We start from the raw sequence: 21,588 nt of genomic DNA, 5'->3' as shown, positions 1-21,588 counted from the left end.
GCGTGTCTTGTAAACAGAGTACAGCTGCGGTTGTGCTGTGTACTGTAGTTGGTGGTGAAGCAGTCTGAAGTAAAAGACAAATGGCGAGAGGGAGAAGACAAAATCGATACATGAAGAAACTGTTCATCCTTCGAGGTTTGCCAGGAGTTGGAAAGACAGAGAGGGCAAAGTAAGCTAATCAATCCAAACTATTGGGAGCCCTGCCTTATCCCAAGTCTTTTTTGTCAAAATATGTATTGTTTTGAGATCGTGGGTTCATTTTCTGAAGTATCACCTAAACACTTTTTTAATATTGCTAATATTGAAGATTGTGGCTTCTATCAATGTAATTGTCTGCATCATCACCAATCCCCCATATACATTTTGTTGTTTAATATACAGTACCAGTCAAAAGTTTGGTCGCACCTACTCATTCCTGTGGTCTTCTTCATTTGTATTATTTTATACATTGTATAATAATAGTGAAGGCATCAAAACTATGAAATAACACATATGGAACCATGTAGTAACCTAAAAAGTGTTAAACAAATCTAAATATATTTTATATTTGAGGTTCTTCAAAGTAGCCACCCTTTGCCTTGATGACAGCTTTGCACACTCTTGGCATTCTCTCAACCAGCTTAATGAGGTAGTCACCTGGAATTCAGGCTCTCATGAAGAGTTACCTCTGCTGCAGAGGATAAGCTCATTTGAGTTACCAGCCTCAGAAACTGCAGTCCAAATAAATGCTTCACGGAGTTCAAGTAACAGACACATCTCAACATCAACTGTTCAGAGGAGACTGCGTGAATCAGGCCTTCGTGGTCGAATTGCTGCAACGAAACCACTACTAAAGGACACCAATAAGAAGAAGAGACTTGCTTGGGCCAAGAAACATGAGCAATGGAAATCTGTCCTTTGGTCTGATGAGTCCAAATGTGCGATTTTGGGTTCCAACCACCGTGTCTTTGTAAGACACAAGAGTAGATTAATGGATGATCTCTGCATGTGTGGTTCCCACAAAGCATGGAGGAGGAGGTGTGATTGTGTGTGTGGGGGGGGGGAGGTAATTTTGAATAGACTGAAACACTTTATTTGAAATATATAAATATCTAATGAAATGATTTCCTTTTTTGCTTTCCAGAGGACTCTGGGACGAACATGCAAGACTTGGACGGAAAGGAGAAATTTTCTCCGCTGACAGGTACCATGAAAGGACCAACTACACCAAAGGAAACTTTCAACACAACCATCAGCAGAATAGAGAGGATGGTGTGTATTGTGGTGTCTGGGGGCAAATTGCAGAAACAATCTACTCATCATGTCATTACACACACATCGTTTGTTCTTCTTTAAAGTTCTGGTACTCTGGCTTGTGTTGACAGTTTTTAAAGCCATGAACAGAGGTGTGGATCCGATCATCGTTGACAACACAAACATTTCTCTTTGGGAGATGTGGCCCTATATCCACATGGTGAGGACGTGTGTGTGTGTGTGTGTGTGTGTGTGTGTGTGTGTGTGTGTGTGTGTGTGTTTGAAATGCATATGATTTCTAGTTTAGTTAGTCCCAGCTACCAGACATTGCAGAGACATTTCAATGTTATTTTTGTAACGCTCCACTTATTTTCTAGTCATTGTCACATCCTTTGTACTTGTGAACCTAAACGACATCTGACTAACTACAAGACTGGTTGAAGCTGGTTTCCAGATGACTTCCTACTAGGTGGTGCTAGCGGCAGAGTCAGATAGTTTCCTCTTGGTTAGACATGTTGTTGATAAATCTGACATTTTATTCTACTTTTTACAATGTTATTAATATACCAATTGGTCTTCTGACAGACAGACAGATGGACAGATTAAACAGACTCATTGGGGCGGCAGGGTAGCCTAGTGGTTAGAGCGTTGGACTAGTAACCGGAAGGTTGCAAGTTCAAACCCCTGAGCTGACAAGGTACAAATCTGTCATTATGCCCCTGAACAGGCAGTTAACCCACTGTTCCTAGGCCGTCATTGAAAATAAGAATTTGTTCTTAACTGACTGGTCTAGTTAAATAAAGGTGTAAAAAAGAAAACGTACAGTATTATTATTGCATGGAACTTCCTTCCATCTCATATTGCTCAAATAAACAGCAAACCTGGTTTCAAAAATCAGATAAAGCAACACCTCTCGGCACAACGCCTCTCCCCTATTTGACCTAGATAGTTTGTGTGTATGCATTGATATGTAGGCTACGTGTGCCTTTTTAAAAATGTATGTAGTTCTGTCCTTGAGCTGTTCTTGTCTAATGATGTTCTGTATATTATGTCATTCTTACAAGGCCCCGCCCTCCTCCACCTTTTCCTTCGTATGTTCTTTACGCTAATGACGGGGATTTGGGCCTTGTCTTGACAAAGCATTATATCCTTTGCGTCGGGACTCATTTAAGAAAAATCTTTGTCCAGTTCGAGGTGAGTAATCGCTGTTCGGATGTCCAGAAGCTATTTTCGGTCATAAGAGACGGTAGCAGCAACATTATGTACAAAATGAGTTACAAACAATGTGAAGGAAAAAAAAATGGCTCAGTTGGTTAGGAGTCCGTAAAACGGCAGCCATCCCCTCCGGCGCCAATCTATAAAAGTAGTGATGAAGTCAATCTCTCCTCCACTTTGAGCCAGGAGGGATTGACATGCATATTATTATTGTTAGCTCTCTGTGTACATCCAAGGGCCACCTGTGCTTCCCTGTTGTGAGCCAATTGCAATTTTCCTAAGTCCCTCTTTGTGGCACTTCACCACACAACTGAACAGTAGTCCAGGTGAGACAAAACTAGGACCTTCCTTGTTGATAGTGCTGTTAAGAAGGTAGAGAAGGACTTAATTATGGACAGACCTCCCCCCATCTAAGCTACTTTTGTATCATTGTATATCATTTTGTTTTTACCATGACAGTTTACAATCCTGTTTAGTCACCTCAACTTGCTCAATTTCCACATTATTTATTACAAGATTTAGTTGAGGTTTAGGGTTTAGTGAATGATTTGTCCCAAATTCAATGCCTGAAGTTTTTTAAATATTTAGGACTAACTTATTCCTTGCCACCCATTCTGAAACTAACTGCAGCTCTTTGTTAAGTGTTGAAGTCATTTCAGTCTCTGTAGTAGCTGACGTGTATAGTGTTGAGGCATCCGCATACATAGACACACTATTTTAATTCATAGGCAGTGGCATGTCATTAGTAAAGATTGAAAAAAGTAAGGGGCCTAGACAGCTGCCCTGGGGAATTGCTGATTGTACCTGTACCTATGTTGGAGAGGCTTCCATTAAAGAACACCCTCTGTGTTCTGTTAGACAGGTAACTCTTGATCCACACTATAGCAGGGGGTGTAAAGCAGTAAAACATACGTTTTTACAACGGCAGACTATGATCGATAAGGTCCAAAGCCGCACTGAAGTCTAACAAAACAACCCCCACAATCTTTTTATGATCCTCTCTGCCAATCATCAGTCATTTGTGTAAGTGCTGTACTTGTTGAATGTCCTTCCCTATAAGCGTGCTGAAAGTTTGTTGTCAGTTTGTTTACAGTAAAATAGCATTGTATCTGGTCAAACACAATTTTTTTCAAAACTTTACTAAAGGTTGGTAACAGGCTGATTAGTCGGCTATTTGAGCCAGTAAAGGGCTTTATTATTCTTAGGAAGTGGAATGACTTTTGCTTCCCTCCAGCCCTGAGGGCACACACTTTCTAGTAGGCTTAAATTGAAGATATGGCAAACAGGAGTGGCAATATCGTCCGCTATTATCCTCAGTAACTTTCCAACCCAGTTGTCAGACCCCTGTGGCTTGTTATTGTTAATAGACAACAATACATTTTTCACCTCTTCCACACTTACTTTACGGAATTCAAAATTACAATGCTTGTCTTTCATAATTTGGTCAGATATACTTGGATGTGTCGTGTCAGTGTTTGTTGCTGGCATGTCATGTCTAAGTTTGCCAATGAAAAAATCATTAAAGAAGTTGGCAACATCAGTCGGTGAGGGAGATGAAGTGAATTAATAAAGTTTTTGGTGACAATCAGCTTTGAAATTAACATATTTTGCATTATTCTTTGCAATCAAAGTATTGGGGTAGTGAATTGAGCTGTAAGCTAGCAAATAAAGTTAGCCTACAATTAAAGCTGGAAGCGACCGGTGTCGTTCGGCATTGTAAAAGTGTTCTAGTCTGTATGGACATTATTTTGCGAACATTAATAAACAGTTTCAACATTTCTACATGCTGTGTTGTATTATTAAAGTGTGTTCATTTCTGTGCAACGTGAGTGGGGAGTGCCAATGCAGCCCAGACAGTTCTATCAATGAATGAGTAGGTGGAGAAGGCATTTTTCCATTCACGCTGTAAAGTGGCTGTGCTGACACAGACTTGATCCTCTCAATCAAGTTAGACACATTTGACAGAAGTACCGAACATAAAAAATATTCTATTACCAAACCTTTTTTTAATATTTTTTTTTACAGTGGCTTGTGAAAGTATTCACCCCCTTGGCATTTTTTTTGTTGCCTTACAACCTATATTTTTTTTGGGGGGGGGATTGTATCATTTGATTTAAACAACATGCCTACAACTTTGAAAATGGAAAATGTGTTTTATTGTGAAAAAAACAGAAAACTTGAGCGTGCACAACTGTTCACCCCGTCAATGTAAAAACTTTGTAGAGCCATCTTTTGCAGCAATTACAGCTGCAAGGCTCTTGGGGTATGTTAAGCTTGGCACATCTAGCCACTGGGATTTTTTGCCATTCTTCAAGGTAAAACTGCTCCAGCTCCTTCAAGTTGGATGGGTTCTGCTGGTGTACAGCAATCTTTAAGTCATACAACAGATTCTCAATTGGATTGAGGTCTGGGCTTTAAATGTTTCCTGTTAAATCATTCAAGTGTTGCTTTAGCAGTATGCTTAGGGTCATTGTCCTGCTGGAAGGTGAATCTCCGTCCCAGTCTCAAATCTCTGGAAGACTGAAACAGGTTTTCAAGAATTTCCCTGAATTTAGCGCCATCCATCGTTCCTTCAATTCTGACCAGTTTCCCAGTCCCTGCCGATGAAAAACATCCCAACAGCATGATGCTTCCACCACCATGCTTCACTGTGGGGATGGTATTCTCAGGGTGATGAGAGGTGTTGGGGTTGCGCAAGACATAGGGTTTTCATTGGTCAAAAAGCTAAATTTTAGTCTAATCTGACCAGAGTACCTTCTTCCATATGTTTGAGGATTCTCCCACATGCCTTTTGGCGAACACCAAACATGTTTGCTAATTTCTTTCTTTAAGCAATGTTTTTTTTCTGGATTTAATGGTGCTCTTTGGGATGTTCAAAGTTTCGGATATTTTTTTATAACACAAGCCTGAGCTGTACTTCTCCACAACTTTGTCCCTGACCTATTTGGCGAGCTCCTTGGTCTTCATAGTGACGCTTGCTTGGTGGTGCCCCTTACTTAGTGGTGTTGCCTTTCAGAACAGGTGTAAATATACTGAGATCATGTGACAGATCACATGACACTTAATTTTTATTTAACTAATTATGTGACTTCTGGAGGTAATTGGTTGCACCAGATCTTATTTAGGGGCTTCATAGCAAAGGGGGTGAATACATATATAATTTTAATTTTTTTAAACAAGTAGTTTTTTTCATTTTCCTTCACCAATTTGGACTATTTTGTGTATGTATATTACATGAAATTTATGAATTAAAATTACAGGCTGAAATTAAACAAAACAGGAAAAATGCAAAGGAGGTGAGGCACTGTATGTCAAAAAAGTACATGTTACGGCTTTCTTCCTGGGAAGGAGAGGAGGACCAAAATACAGCGTGGTTATGGTTGAACATCTTTAATAAAGATGATAACGTGAACAATATACATATTAAAAACGTGGAAAAACCAAAACACTGGTGCAAAACACAGAGACAGGAAACAATCACCCACAAAATGCCCAAAGAATATGGCTGCCTAAATATGGTTCCCAATCAGAGACAACAATAAACACCTGCCTCTGATTGAGAACCACTCTAGGCAAGGCATAGACTTACCTAGAATGCTACACTGAACACAACCCCATCAATCTACAAAACCCCTAGACAAGACAAACACATAATCACCCATGTCACACCCTGGCCTAACCAACATAATAAAGAAAACACAGAATACTAAGGCCAGGGCGTGACAGTACAGAAGTGCAACATTAACATTCTCTACCTTTTTACAGTAACTTTCTGGCAACTGACTGCCTGTAAGTTACTGTAAAAACAACTGGATTTGTTTTACAGTGCAGGATGGTGGAGTGTTGGACATAAGATCAGAAAGAAACCTTGGTTTAACAGTTCATTAAAGTAATGTACTGTTAAACAAACGTTTCTTTGCAATTTACGATAGCATACTTTACCCTTTTTAACAGTAAATTATAGGTAAGTGACTGCCAGTAAGTTAATGTAAAAACAACACAATTTGTTTTATGGAAGTGTCAGGGACGGATGGGCAGTAGGGCAATTCTGGCAAATGTCCATTAGCAGTGTTTACACAGGAGGCGCGCACCTACTGTCAACTAAGAGTAATTTAATGCTCGAGGCTCCAGAGGCCAAATTGGCCACCGTACCGCATCGTCTCTCAAATGTTGTAACATTTAAAGGGCTCCATATTTGTACCCATCCACTAGCTGTTGTTCAACGTGGAGATGTATTGAAGCATAGTTCGTTCCATAGTTCATTCCATAGGACTTTCATTCCATAGTTCATTCCATAGGATTTTCATTCCACAACTATTATTATACCAAATGTTTTAGGGTCTTTACACAGATCGGCTACATAGCTACACATCCATAGCATTCAGGTCTTTTATCCTCCACTAACTAATCTTACACAATAAGCAATAAAGTGTTAGCTACTGCTACGTTACCTACATTGGCAAATATTTTCCATCTGTAACATTAACGTCACTACAATTTCACAAATTGAAGGACCAGACATTTGAAATGGGTTTAGAATATTTATGAGGATTCCAAAGGGGAATGAGGATTCCAAAGGGGAATGAGGATTCCAAAGGGGAATGAGGATTCCAAAGGGGAATGAGGTTTCCAAAGGGGAATGAGGTTTCCAAAGGGGAATGAGAATTCCAAAGGGGAATGAGAATTCCAAAGGGGAATGAGGATTCCAAAGGGGAATGAGGATTCCAAAGGGGAATGAGAATGGACCGAATGAAGCTGAAGGCTGCAGACGAAGGATCCAGGGGGTGGACTCTGTAGAGTTTGGCTTAGAGTCTTAGGTAGACATCATCGCCAGGCTATAGTAGTTAGGCTACTGTTGTGATGGTAATCCCCAAAAAGAGAACTTCAAGATAGTCAGACCCTGGAGAGGAAGTGAGCTGTTCTGGACTCCAGGTGCTGAATGGTTGGCAAAATAGTTTAGGTAGTACAGATGTAAGATCTTAATTGTATGTTCTTGCACAGAAGGACATGCAAACGTGTAGTGTATTCAATGTTTTAAAAGGCTTCTAACGTTTGTAATTTCCACTAATAATAGTAATATTAGTAATATTAGTATATTAGTAACACTAGTAATATTTCAGACCTAATTTGCCCTAACGTAAAATGTATCAACCCCAAACATAAAAATATACATTCATTATAATTCATATAAAAATTCACATTTACGGTTGCTGCAGGATTATTTTCCTCCTTTAACAAACAGGCTCAAATGAAGATCCTACATCTGTACAGACATATGGATGAGATGCCCACAGAGGGACTCAGTCTTAGACCCCAGGAGAACAAGCAGAAGTGACGGTCGGCAAGGAAAAAACTCCCTTGAAAGAAGAAAACTGTGGTAGAATTACAACATTATGTTAATCACATGACTTTTATATTAGAATGTGTTCCTATATTAGTACATTCACAATGTCGTTTTTTTCTGAGAGGAGCCTCTGAGGTTTAACGCTGACCGTCCATTTACGATGACAACATTTCAGCAGTGTGAACTGCTGGTCTGTCTGAAAGTCTCTCCTTTGGTTTGAATAATTATCACGACAAAACCTTGAGAGGAACCAGACTCAGCTGGGGAGCCAATCCTCTTTTTGACTGGTTGGGTAAGATTCGGTGCGTGAGGTAGATGGTGTGTGTGAAATGAGGCAGAGACTGGAAGGTTCTGATAGATGAGCATGTTGTGGGCTGTCCTGATGTTTTTGATGACAGAGTGGATGTAGAAATGACAGACTTGAGAGGATCAGCGTCCGAGGAGTTGTACGGTATAGTCTGGGATGCCGTGTCCAGAATTTGGTGAATGGTTGGTAAGGACTGTGGAGACATGGCAGTCGCAACAGGTAGACTGGTGAGGTTCTGCCAAACTGATCTGTTTACTGTGTATGAGGGTGAAGGTGAAGGTATTGTAAGCATGAGTATTTAGCTGAGCATGTTATAACCAGGCCTTTAGCTATAACACATTAACCTCTGCATATTAACTGTAGCTGTCTGCTACACATTGCTCAACAGGAAGCATCACACAATTGAACTTACACGAATGTGCTGATGTCTCAATAACAGCACATAGACAGGAACTGGCTCGACCACAAAGCCTTAAATCAGCAGTATCGGCCAAAGCCTGACCCTGTGAAAACAGGAACATACATTAAGACACATAGACTCATTGCACACATAAGCTGCATAAGATAACCTTATCTAGGACACACACACACACACACACCCTGGACTCAGGAAAACAACAAGGACATAAAACAACGGCTGAAGCATGGGCTGCAGGAGCCAATCAGCAGAGGCTACGCCTGGACCTGATCCAACCAGAGAACCAGGACTTCAAGACTCAACCTACTTTCTGTGCTGTATAAAACATGTAAACAAACTGTATTAGAGCTCTCTCTCTTCTAGCTCACTCGGAGTTACTAGAAAGAGCCCGTGCACGCTGTACCAGATATCTTTACTCTGAATAAACTGTCGCTTGTCATACAATCTACCGCTTTGTCCGAATCTATCCTTGACCGGCTCACTCTCCTGCACATCTCAATTATCAACAGTATCCTTGTCGAAGACGGTGATGTCGGACAGCGGAGATGATCAGAAGGCATGTAGGTAGACGATGAGGAAGTGAACTCGGCAACGTCACAGGAATAGAAAGAAACATCAATCCCAACGTAGCAAGACTGAGATGGAAACGTAACCTGATCTCAGCGTCTGGATGCAGGCAGACAGGATGTCAACGGTGATGGGCTGGCGATGAGTGGCGAACTTCGGCGAGGCTGGGCTGTGGCCGGCAGTTAAACCTGGGGGGGGTTATTAATTTTTATTTATTTATTTTATTTTTTTATTTCACCTTTATTTAACCAGGTAGGCTAGTTGAGAACAAGTTCTCATTTGCAACTGCGACCTGGCCAAGATAAAGCATAGCAGTGTGAGCATACAACAAAGAGTTACACATGGAGTAAACAATTAACAAGTCAATAACACAGTAGAAAACGAAGGGGGGGTCTATATACAATGTGTGCAAAAGGCATGAGGAGGTAGGCAAATAATTACAATTTTGCAGATTAACACTGGAGTGATAAAAGATCAGATGGTCATGTACAGGTAGAGATATTGGTGTGCAGAAGAGCAGAAAAGTAAATAAATAAAAAACAGTACGGGGATGAGGTAGGTGAAAAGGGTGGGCTATTTACCAATAGACTATGTACAGCTGCAGCGATCGGTTAGCTGCTCAGATAGCTGATGTTTGAAGTTGGTGAGGGAGATGAAAGTCTCCAACTTCAGCGATTTTTGCAATTCGTTCCAGTCACAGGCAGCAGAGTACTGGAACGAAAGGCGGCCAAATGAGGTGTTGGCTTTAGGGATGATCAGTGAGATACACCTGCTGGAGCGCGTGCTACGGATGGGTGTTGCCATCGTGACCAGTGAGCTGAGATAAGGCGGAGCTTTACCTAGCATAGACTTGTAGATGACCTGGAGCCAGTGGGTCTGGCGACGAATATGTAGCGAGGGCCAGCCGACTAGAGCATACAAGTCGCAGTGGTGGGTAGTATAAGGTGCTTTAGTGACAAAACGGATGGCACTGTGATAGACTGCATCCAGTTTGCTGAGTAGAGTGTTGGAAGCCATTTTGTAGATGACATCGCCGAAGTCGAGGATCGGTAGGATAGTCAGTTTTACTAGGGTAAGCTTGGCGGCTTGAGTGAAGGAGGCTTTGTTGCGGAATAGAAAGCCGACTCTTGATTTGATTTTCGATTGGAGATGTTTGATATGAGTCTGGAAGGAGAGTTTGCAGTCTAGCCAGACACCTAGGTACTTATAGACGTCCACATATTCTAGGTCGGAACCATCCAGGGTGGTGATGCTAGTCGGGCATGCAGGTGCAGGCAGCGACCGGTTGAAAAGCATGCATTTGGTTTTACTAGCGTTTAAGAGCAGTTGGAGGCCACGGAAGGAGTGTTGTATGGCATTGAAGCTTGTTTGGAGGTTAGATAGCACAGTGTCCAAAGACGGGCCGAAAGTATATAGAATGGTGTCGTCTGCGTAGAGGTGGATCAGGGAATCGCCCGCAGCAAGAGCAACATCATTGATATACACAGAGAAAAGAGTCGGCCCGAGAATTGAACCCTGTGGCACCCCCATAGAGACTGCCAGAGGACCGGACAGCATGCCCTCCGATTTGACACACTGAACTCTGTCTGCAAAGTAATTGGTGAACCAGGCAAGGCAGTCATCCGAAAAACCGAGGCTACTGAGTCTGCCGATAAGAATATGGTGATTGACAGAGTCGAAAGCCTTGGCGAGGTCGATGAAGACGGCTGCACAGTACTGTCTTTTATCGATGGCGGTTATGATGTCGTTTAGTACCTTGAGTGTGGCTGAGGTGCACCCATGACCGGCTCGGAAACCAGATTGCACAGCGGAGAAGGTACGGTGGGATTCGAGATGGTCAGTGACCTGTTTGTTGACTTGGCTTTCGAAGACCTTAGATAGGCAGGGCAGGATGGATATAGGTCTGTAACAGTTTGGGTCCAGGGTGTCTCCCCCTTTGAAGAGGGGGATGACTGCGGCAGCTTTCCAATCCTTGGGGATCTCAGACGAGATGAAAGAGAGGTTGAACAGGCTGGTAATAGGGGTTGCGACAATGGTGGCAGATAGTTTCAGAAATAGAGGGTCCAGATTGTCAAGCCCAGCTGATTTGTACGGGTCCAGGTTTTGCAGCTCTTTCAGAACATCTGCTATCTGGATTTGGGTAAAGGAGAACCTGGAGAGGCTTGGGCGAGGAGCTGCGGGGGGGGCGGAGCTGTTGGCCGAGGTTGAAGTAGCCAGGCGGAAGGCATGGCCAGCCGTTGAGAAATGCTTATTGAAGTTTTCGATAATCATGGATTTATCAGTGGTGACCGTGTTACCTAGCCTCAGTGCAGTGGGCAGCTGGGAGGAGGTGCTCTTGTTCTCCATGGACTTCACAGTGTCCCAGAACTTTTTGGAGTTGGAGCTACAGGATGCAAACTTCTGCCTGAAGAAGCTGGCCTTAGCTTTCCTGACTGACTGCGTGTATTGGTTCCGGACTTCCCTGAACAGTTGCATATCACGGGGACTATTCGATGCTATTGCAGTCCGCCACAGGATGTTTTTGTGCTGGTCGAGGGCAGTCAGGTCTGGGGTGAACCAAGGGCTGTATCTGTTCTTAGTTCTGCATTTTTTGAACGGAGCATGCTTATCTAAAATGGTGAGGAAGTTACTTTTAAAGAATGACCAGGCATCCTCAACTGACGGGATGAGGTCAATGTCCTTCCAGGATACCCGGGCCAGGTCGATTAGAAAGGCCTGCTCACAGAAGTGTTTTAGGGAGCGTTTGACAGTGATGAGGGGTGGTCGTTTGACTGCGGCTCCGTAGCGGATACAGGCAATGAGGCAGTGATCGCTGAGATCCTGGTTGAAGACAGCGGAGGTGTATTTGGAGGGCCAGTTGGTCAGGATGACGTCTATGAGGGTGCCCTTGTTTACAGAGTTAGGGTTGTACCTGGTGGGTTCCTTGATGATTTGTGTGAGATTGAGGGCATCTAGCTTAGATTGTAGGACTGGCGGGGTGTTAAGCATATCCCAGTTTAGGTCACCTAACAGAACAAACTCTGAAGCTAGATGGGGGGCGATCAATTCACAAATGGTGTCCAGGGCACAGCTGGGAGCTGAGGGGGGTCGGTAGCAGGCGGCAACCGTGAGAGACTTATTTCTGGAGAGAGTAATTTTCAAAATTAGTAGTTCGAACTGTTTGGGTATGGACCTGGAAAGTATGACATTACTTTGCAGGCCATCTCTGCAGTAAACTGCAACTCCTCCCCCTTTGGCAGTTCTGTCTTGACGGAAGATGTTATAGTTGGGTATGGAAATCTCTGAATTTTTGGTGGCCTTCCTGAGCCAGGATTCAGACACAGCAAGGACATCAGGGTTAGCAGAGTGTGCTAAAGCAGTGAGTAAGACAAACTTAGGGAGGAGGCTTCTGATGTTGACATGCATGAAACCAAGGCTTTTTCGAACACAGAAGTCAACAAATGAGGGTGCCTGGGGACATGCAGGGCCTGGGTTTACCTCCACATCACCCGCGGAACAGAGAAGGAGTAGTATGAGGGTGCGGCTAAAGGCTATCAAAACTGGTCGCCTAGAGCGTTGGGGACAGAGAATAAGAGGAGCAGGTTTCTGGGCATGGTAGAATATATTCAGGGCATAATGCGCAGACAGGGGTATGGTGGGGTGCGGGTACAGCGGAGGTAAGCCCAGGCACTGGGTGATGATGAGAGAGGTTGTATCTCTGGACATGCTGGTAGTAATGGGTGAGGTCACCGCATGTGTGGGAGGTGGGACAAAGGAGTTATCAGGGGTATGAAGAGTGGAACTAGGGGCTCCATTGTGAACTAAAACAATGATAACTAACCTGAACAACAGTATACAAGGCATATTGACATTTGAGAGAGACATACAGCGAGGCATACAGTAATCACAGGTGTTGAATTGGGAAAGCTAGCTAAAACAGTAGGTGAGACAACAGCTAATGAGCTAGCACAACAACAGCAGGTAAAATGGCGTAGACTAGGCAACGGGGCCAACAGATAAAACAAACAAGCAGAATGGAGTACCGTGATTTATGGACAGTCCAGCGTGCATCAGCTATGTAGCCAAGAGATCAGTGTCCAGGGGGCAGCGGTGGATGGGGAAGGGAAGCTGGACTGGCGAGTGTTATCCAGGTTAAAAAAACGAACAATGACTAAATAGCTTGTAGCTAGTTAGCTGGTTAGCTTCTGGAGGTTCTTGAGTGTGTTCTAAAAATAAATAAAAAAATAATAGCGATTCCGTATCACATTGGGTGAGGCAGGTTTCCGGAAGGTATAAACAAATTAAAAGTCAAAAGAGATAGAAAGTAAATATGGGTCCGGTGGGCGTTTGGGACGCGGCGATTCAGGCGGTTAGCAGGCCTGTGCTAACAAGCTAACAGTTTATAGGCCCGGGCTAGACAAGGTAGCAGTTAGCGGACCGGAGCTGGACAAGCTAGCAGTTAGCAGGCCGAATTAGCAAGCAGGGAGATAGCGAGGGCTAGAGAGTTAGCCTTTGGGGGACGTCGCGATGGGGTGAGTCTGTTTATTCCTCTTCATGCGGTGACATCGATAGACCGGTCGTGGGCCTGGGTATTGTAGCTCAGGAGTATGCTACGGTGGTAGCGCAGGCCGGGCTAGCTTCAAGCTAAGTGGGTGGAAACGCTAGCCAGGGGTAATCATCCAGGGTTGCAGTTTAGCTAGATAGCTAGTTGTGAAGATCCAGCGTATTTGGAAGCTTAGGTTTAGCAAAATGTTTTTAAAGGGATAGCTATGTAAAAAACGAAAAATATGTAAAAAAACGAAAAATAAACAAAATATAAACAAAATATACAGGGACACGACACGACAGGACGACTTACTGCTACGCCATCTTGGATTCAAAGATACTGTAATATACTATACTCAGGGACCTGATACTTTGGGGCGGCAGGGTAGCCTAGTGGTTAGAGAGTTGAACTAGTAACCGGAAGGTTGCAAGTTCAAATCCCCGAGCTGACTAGGTACAAATCTGTCGTTCTGCCCCTGAACAGGCAGTTAACCCACTGTTCCTAGGCCGTCATTGAAAATAAGAATTTGTTCTTAACTGACTTGCCTAGTAAAATAAAAATAAATACATAAAATACCTAACTTCTCTGGTCATAACTATCAACTGTACAAAGCTATTTGTTCAGAAGGAGAGAAATAATCCATACACTCCTTCTATCCCTGCCCCTTTTCCTCAAAGACCCGACCAGTGTCACAGGAAAGAGTTGTTTTCTCCCAGAGCAGGAGAGAGGAGAAGTACCTCCCCCTCTTTCCCCCATATGGCCTGACGCAGACAGGAGAGAGGAGAAGTACCTCCCCCTCTTCCCCCGATATGGCCTGACGCAGACAGGAGAATTACCTCCCCCTCTTCCCCCGATATGGCCTGACGCAGACAGGAGAATTACCTCCCCCTCTTCCCCCGATATGGCCTGACGCAGACAGGAGAATTACCTCCCCCTCTTCCCCCGATATGACCTGACGCAGACAGGAGAATTACCTCCCCCTCTTCCCCCGATATGGCCTGACACAGACAGGAGAATTACCTCCCCCTCTTCCCCCGATATGGCCTGACGCAGACAGGAGAATTACCTCCCCCTCTTCCCCCGATATGGCCTGACGCAGACAGGAGAGAGGAGAAGTACCTCCCCCTCTTCCCCCCGATATGGCCTGACGCAGACAGGAGACAGGAGAAGTACCTCCCCCACTTCCCCCGATATGGCCTGACGCAGACATGAGACAGGAGAAGTACCTCCCCCTCTTCCCCCGATATGGCCTGACGCAGACAGGAGACAGGAGAAGTACCCACCCCTCTTCCCCTGATATGGCCTGACGCAGACAGGAGACAGATAGCCAATGGACTGTAATTAAACTGGGGAACTCATGCATTTAAAGTAGAAACACACATCACAGGGAACCCGCCACTTTATCATTATGTCAGCTCTGGAATGCTGCAGTATCCAACCTTCTTGAATATGATATCAAGCCAAAGCCAACACACAGAGAGGTTGTGCTTATGGGCTGAAAAACCACCGCTGACACTTTTCTGTCTCTTGGTTTCACTGTGCTGTCATTGTTATTGAGTGGCTCTGAATAACACCTGTTCCTACTAGAGGGTGCTCACTGTAAAATCATCCAATGGGATTGTTCTATGAGGCTGGTCTACTGTAAGTCTAAAATTATTTTTAAAGAGAACAAATCAATCAAATCCATCCACGTTTAATTTAAAGTTAAAATCCCCTGAAACAAATAAATGTCATGAGGTTACAGCCAAGAGAACAAGGCATTGTTTTATTGATTGGGTTCATGAGCCCCCCCCCCCCCCCCCCCCCCCCTCTCTCTCTCTCTCTCTCCCTCTCTCTCTCTCTCTCTCTCTCTCTCTCTCTCTCTCTCTCTCTCTCTCACTCTCAATTCATTTTCAATTTAAGGGGCTTTATTAGCATGGTAAACATATGTTTACATTGCCAAATCAAGTGAAATAGATAATAAACTAAAGTTAAATAATCAATAGAAATTGAACAGTAAACATTACACTCACAAAAGTAAAAAATAAAATAAAAAATACTAACATTTCAAATGTCATAGTATGTCTATAAACAGAGTTGTAATCATGTTTATTTATTTTAATTTTATTTTACCTTTATTTAACCAGGTAGGCAAGTTGAGAACAAGTTCTCATTTACAATTGCGACCTGGCCAAGATAAAGCAAAGCAGTTCGACAGATAAAACGACACAGAGTTACACATGGAGTAAAAACAAACATACAGTCAATAATGCAGTATAAACAAGTCTATATACAATGTGAGCAAATGAGGTGAGAAGGGAGGTAAAGGCAAAAAGGGCCATGATGGCAAAGTAAATACAATATAGCAAGTAAAATACTGGAATGGTAGTTTTGCAAGGAGTGTGCCAGGAGTTCAAGTACAAAAGGGACAATAAATAAACATAAATATAGATTGTATTTACAATGCTGTTTGTTCTTCACTGGTTGCCCTTTTCTTGTGGCAACAGGTCACAAATCTTGCGGCTGTGATGGCACACTGTGGTATTTCACCCAACAGATAAGGGACTTTATCAACATGTATATCTGATGTAACAGCCAGAGTGAATGGGTCTGTCCATTACTGGCATCACCCTCCTCCTACTCCTCCTACCTCCTCAACATGTCTGAACAAGAGGAAACTCTGACTCTGAACTGATTCCACTTCCTGCACCACTTCCAGTCATCTTGAAACCAGCCTTGTGCTTAGTCAGATGCCGTTTAGCTTCTCAAGTGCAAAAGGATGTGACAATGACATGAAAATTAAGTTACACAAAAATAACACCAGTTCAAATAGCTCTGCAATAGCTGGCAGCGAGGAATAAGACATTATAGTTTATCAATCTCATCATATGCACATCAAAAGGGCATATAAAAACACACACACACACACACACACACACACACACACACACACACACACACACACACACACACACACACACACACACACACACACACACACACACACACACACACACACTCACACACACACACACACACACACACACACACACACACACACACACACACACACACACACACACACACACACACACACACACACACACACACACACTGTTCCTAACACACCAACACACACTGTTCTAAACACACACAAATACACACACACACATACACACACACACACACACACATACACACACACACACACACACACACACTGTTCCTAACACACCAACACACACTGTTCTAAACACACACACACACACACACATAAGCGCTTGTAGTTGAAATGCTAAATGACATCTGGCGAACCACAAGACTGGTTGAAGCTGGTTTCGAGATGACTTCCTACTTGGTGGTATTGGAGGTTGAGTCATATCAGGGTGTAGATCAGCTTTAATACTGCAGATTATGGTTTCCATCAACATAATGGTCTGCATCACTTCCAATCCCCCATATATTTGTACTTAAAATAGACAAACAACAGAAGAAAAAAAACAGAACCAATGTGACTGATGTGACTGGTGACTGAGACTACTGAGGGCTGTATGAAGGGAGAGGAATCAGGGTGGTGACTGAGACTACTGAGGGCTGTATGAAGGGAGAGGAATCAGGGTGGTGACTGAGACTACTGAGGGCTGTATGAAGGGAGAGGAATCAGGGTGGTGACTGAGGTTGGTGAGGGCTGTATGAAGGGAGAGGAATCAGGGTGGTGATGAAGTCAGGTGGTGACTGAGACTACTGAGGGCTGTATGAAGGGAGAGTAATCAGGGTGGTGATAAAGTCAGGTGGTACTGAGGTTGGTGAGGGCTGTATGAAGGGAGAGTAATCAGGGTGGTGATGAAGTCAGGTGGTGACTGAGGTTGGTGAGGGCTGTATGAAGGGAGAGTAATCAGGGTAGTGATGAAGTCAGGTGGTGACTGAGGTTGGTGAGGGCTGTATGAAGGGAGAGTAATCAGGGTGGTGATGAAGTCAGGTGGTGACTGAGGTTGGTGAGGGCTGTATGAAGGGAGAGTAATCAGGGTGGTGATGAAGTCAGGTGGGGACTGAGGTTGGTGAGGGCTGTATGAAGGGAGAGTAATCAGGGTGGTGATGAAGTCAGGTGGTGACTCAGGTTGGTGAGGGCTGTATGAAGGGAGAGGAATCAGGGTGGTGACTGAGACTACTGAGGGCTGTATGAAGGGAGAGTAATCAGGGTAGTGATGAAGTCCAGGTGGTGAATGAGGTTGGTGAGGGCTGTATGAAGGGAGAGGAATCAGGGTGGTGATGAAGTCAGGTGGTGACTGAGGTTGGTGAGGGCTGTATGAAGGGAGAGGAATCAGGGTGGTGATGAAGTCAGGTGGTGACTGAGGTTGGTGAGGGCTGTATGAAGGGAGAGTAATCAGGGTAGTGATGAAGTCAGGTGGTGACTGAGGTTGGTGAGGGCTGTATGAAGGGAGAGTAATCAGGGTAGTGATGAAGTCCAGGTGGTGACTGAGGTTGGTGAGGGCTGTATGAAGGGAGAGTAATCAGGGTGGTGATGAAGTCAGGTGGTGACTGAGACTACTGAGGGCTGTATGAAGGGAGAGTAATCAGGGTAGTGATGAAGTCCAGGTGGTGACTGAGGTTGGTGAGGGCTGTATGAAGGGAGAGTAATCAGGGTGGTGATGAAGTCAGGTTGTTGACTGAGGTTGGTGAGGGCTGTATGAAGGGAGAGTAATCAGGGTAGTGATGAAGTCAGGTGGTGACTGAGGTTGGTGAGGGCTGTATGAAGGGAGAGTAATCAGGGTAGTGATGAAGTCAGGTGGTGACTGAGGTTGGTTAGGGCTGTATGAAGGGAGAATAATCAGGGTGGGGATGAAGTCAGGTGGTGACTGAGACTACTGAGGGCTGTATGAAGGGAGAGTAATCAGGGTGGTGATAAAGTCAGGTGGTACTGAGGTTGGTGAGGGCTGTATGAAGGGAGAGTAATCAGGGTGGTGATGAAGTCAGGTGGTGACTGAGGTTGGTGAGGGCTGTATGAAGGGAGAGTAATCAGGGTAGTGATGAAGTCAGGTGGTGACTGAGGTTGGTGAGGGCTGTATGAAGGGAGAGTAATCAGGGTGGTGATGAAGTCAGGTGGTGACTGAGGTTGGTGAGGGCTGTATGAAGGGAGAGTAATCAGGGTGGTGATGAAGTCAGGTGGGGACTGAGGTTGGTGAGGGCTGTATGAAGGGAGAGTAATCAGGGTGGTGATGAAGTCAGGTGGTGACTCAGGTTGGTGAGGGCTGTATGAAGGGAGAGGAATCAGGGTGGTGACTGAGACTACTGAGGGCTGTATGAAGGGAGAGTAATCAGGGTAGTGATGAAGTCCAGGTGGTGACTGAGGTTGGTGAGGGCTGTATGAAGTGAGAGGAATCAGGGTGGTGATGAAGTCAGGTGGTGACTGAGGTTGGTGAGGGCTGTATGAAGGGAGAGTAATCAGGGTGGTGATGAAGTCAGGTGGTGACTGAGGTTGGTGAGGGCTGTATGAAGGGAGAGTAATCAGGGTAGTGATGAAGTCAGGTGGTGACTGAGACTACTGAGGGCTGTATGAAGGGAGAGTAATCAGGGTAGTGATGAAGTCCAGGTGGTGACTGAGGTTGGTGAGGGCTGTATGAAGGGAGAGTAATCAGGGTGGTGACTGAGACTACTGAGGGCTATATGAAGGGAGAGTAATCAGGGTAGTGATGAAGTCCAGGTGGTGACTGAGGTTGGTGAGGGCTGTATGAAGGGAGAGGAATCAGGGTGGTGATGAAGTCAGGTGGTGACTGAGGTTGGTGAGTGCTGTATGAAGGGAGAGGAATCAGGGTGGTGATGAAGTAAGGTGGTGACTGAGGTTGGTGAGTGCTGTATGAAGGGAGAGGAATCAGGGTGGTGATGAAGTCAGGTGGTGACTGAGGTTGGTGAGGGCTGTATGAAGGGAGAGTAATCAGGGTGGTGATGAAGTCAGGTGGTGACTGAGGTTGGTGAGGGCTGTATGAAGGGAGAGGAATCAGGGTGGTGATGAAGTCAGGTGGTGACTGAGGTTGGTGAGTGCTGTATGAAGGGAGAGGAATCAGGGTGGTGATGAAGTCAGGTGGTGACTGAGGTTGGTGAGGGCTGTATGAAGGGAGAGTAATCAGGGTGGTGATGAAGTCAGGTGGTGACTGAGGTTGGTGAGGGCTGTATGAAGGGAGAGGAATCAGGGTGGTTATGAAGTCAGGTGGTGACTGAGGTTGGTGAGGGCTGTATGAAGGGAGAGGAATCAGGGTGGTGATGAAGTCAGGTGGTGACTGAGGTTGGTGAGGGCTGTATGAATGGAGAGTAATCAGGGTAGTGATGAAGTCAGGTGGTGACTGAGACTACTGAGGGCTGTATGAAGGGAGAGTAATCAGGGTAGTGATGAAGTCCAGGTGGTGACTGAGGTTGGTGAGGGCTGTATGAAGGGAGAGTAATCAGGGTGGTGATGAAGTCAGGTGGTGACTGAGGTTGGTGAGGGCTGTATGAAGGGAGAGTAATCAGGGTAGTGATGAAGTCAGGTGGTGACTGAGGTTGGTGAGGGTTGTATGAAGGGAGAGTAATCAGGGTAGTGATGAAGTCAGGTGGTGACTGAGGTTGGTGAGGTCTGTATGAAGGGAGAGTAATCAGGGTGGGGATGAAGTCAGGTGGTGACTGAGACTACTGAGGGCTGTATGAAGGGAGAGTAATCAGGGTGGTGATGAAGTCAGGTGGTGACTGAGGTTGGTGAGGGCTGTATGAAGGGAGAGTAATCAGGGTAGTGATGAAGTCAGGTGGTGACTGAGGTTGGTGAGGGCTGTATGAAGGGAGAGTAATCAGGGTAGTGATGAAGTCAGGTGGTGACTGAGGTTGGTGAGGGCTGTATGAAGGGAGAGTAATCAGGGTAGTGATGAAGTCAGGTGGTGACTGAGGTTGGTGAGGGCTGTATGAAGGGAGAGTAATCAGGGTGGTGATGAAGTCAGGTGGTGACTGAGGTTGGTGAGGGCTGTATGAAGGGAGAGTAATCAGGGTAGTGATGAAGTCAGGTGGTGACTGAGACTACTGAGGGCTGTATGAAGGGAGAGTAATCAGGGTAGTGATGAAGTCCAGGTGGTGACTGAGGTTGGTGAGGGCTGTGTGAAGGGAGAGTAATCAGGGTGGTGATGAAGTCAGGTGGTGACTGAGGTTGGTGAGGGCTGTATGAAGGGAGAGTAATCAGGGTTGTGATGAAGTCAGGTGGTGACTGAGGTTGGTGAGGTCTGTATGAAGGGAGAGTAATCAGGGTGGGGATGAAGTCAGGTGGTGACTGAGACTACTGAGGGCTGTATGAAGGGAGAGTAATCAGGGTGGTGATGAGGTCAGGTGGTGACTGAGGTTGGTGAGGGCTGTATGAAGGGAGAGTAATCAGGGTAGTGATGAAGTCAGGTGGTGACTGAGGTTGGTGAGGGCTGTGTGAAGGGAGAGTAATCAGGGTAGTGATGAAGTCAGGTGGTGACTGAGGTTGGTGAGGGCTGTATGAAGGGAGAGTAATCAGGCTAGTGATGAAGTCAGGTGGTGACTGAGGTTGGTGAGGGCTGTATGAAGGGAGAGTAATCAGGGTGGTGATGAAGTCAGGTGGTGACTGAGGTTGGTGAGGACTGTATGAAGAGAGAGGATTCAGGGTGGTGACTGAGACTACTAAGGGCTGTATGAAGGGAGAGTAATCAGGGTAGTGATGAAGTCAGGTGGTGACTGAGGTTGGTGAGGGCTGTATGAAGGGAGAGGAATCAGGGTGGTGATGAAGTCAGGTGGTGACTATGGTTGGTGAGGGCTGTATGAAGGGAGAGGAATCAGGGTGGTGATAAAGTCAGGTGGTGACTGAGGTTGGTGAGGGCTGTATGAAGGGAGAGTAATCAGGGTGGTGATGAAGTCAGGTGGTGACTCAGGTTGGTAAGGGCTGTATGAAGGGAGAGGAATCAGGGTGGTGACTGAGACTACTGAGGGCTGTATGAAGGGAGAGTAATCAGGGTAGTGATGAAGTC

General features: G+C 45.0%; 2 long non-coding RNA genes across 3 annotated transcripts; one reads left to right on the top strand and one right to left on the bottom strand.

Annotated features, from left to right (window-relative positions):
- The first annotated feature begins 20 nt into the window (after window positions 1-20).
- LOC109884415 (uncharacterized) lies at window positions 21-4,230 on the top strand. Its single transcript, XR_002254355.2, has 3 exons — window positions 21-169; window positions 1,124-1,251; window positions 1,365-4,230. It is a non-coding gene; the product is annotated as an uncharacterized LOC109884415 (long non-coding RNA).
- A 1,592-nt stretch (window positions 4,231-5,822) lies between these two features.
- LOC116358313 (uncharacterized) lies at window positions 5,823-9,278 on the bottom strand. Of its 2 annotated transcripts, none has more exons than XR_004206205.1 (2): window positions 8,512-9,278; window positions 5,823-8,354 (listed from the first exon to the last, which is right to left on the bottom strand). It is a non-coding gene; the product is annotated as an uncharacterized LOC116358313 (long non-coding RNA). The 2 variants fall into 2 exon arrangements; XR_004206206.1 differs by having other exon boundaries at window positions 5,823-8,292.
- Between the last annotated feature and the right edge of the window lie 12,310 nt (window positions 9,279-21,588).

Source organism: Oncorhynchus kisutch, linkage group LG29, assembly GCF_002021735.2.
Source record: "Oncorhynchus kisutch isolate 150728-3 linkage group LG29, Okis_V2, whole genome shotgun sequence".
In the NCBI taxonomy this organism is placed as follows: domain Eukaryota; kingdom Metazoa; phylum Chordata; class Actinopteri; order Salmoniformes; family Salmonidae; genus Oncorhynchus; species Oncorhynchus kisutch.
The sequence above is the reverse complement of the archived record's forward strand: the minus strand, read 5'-3'. Positions and strand labels throughout refer to the sequence as shown.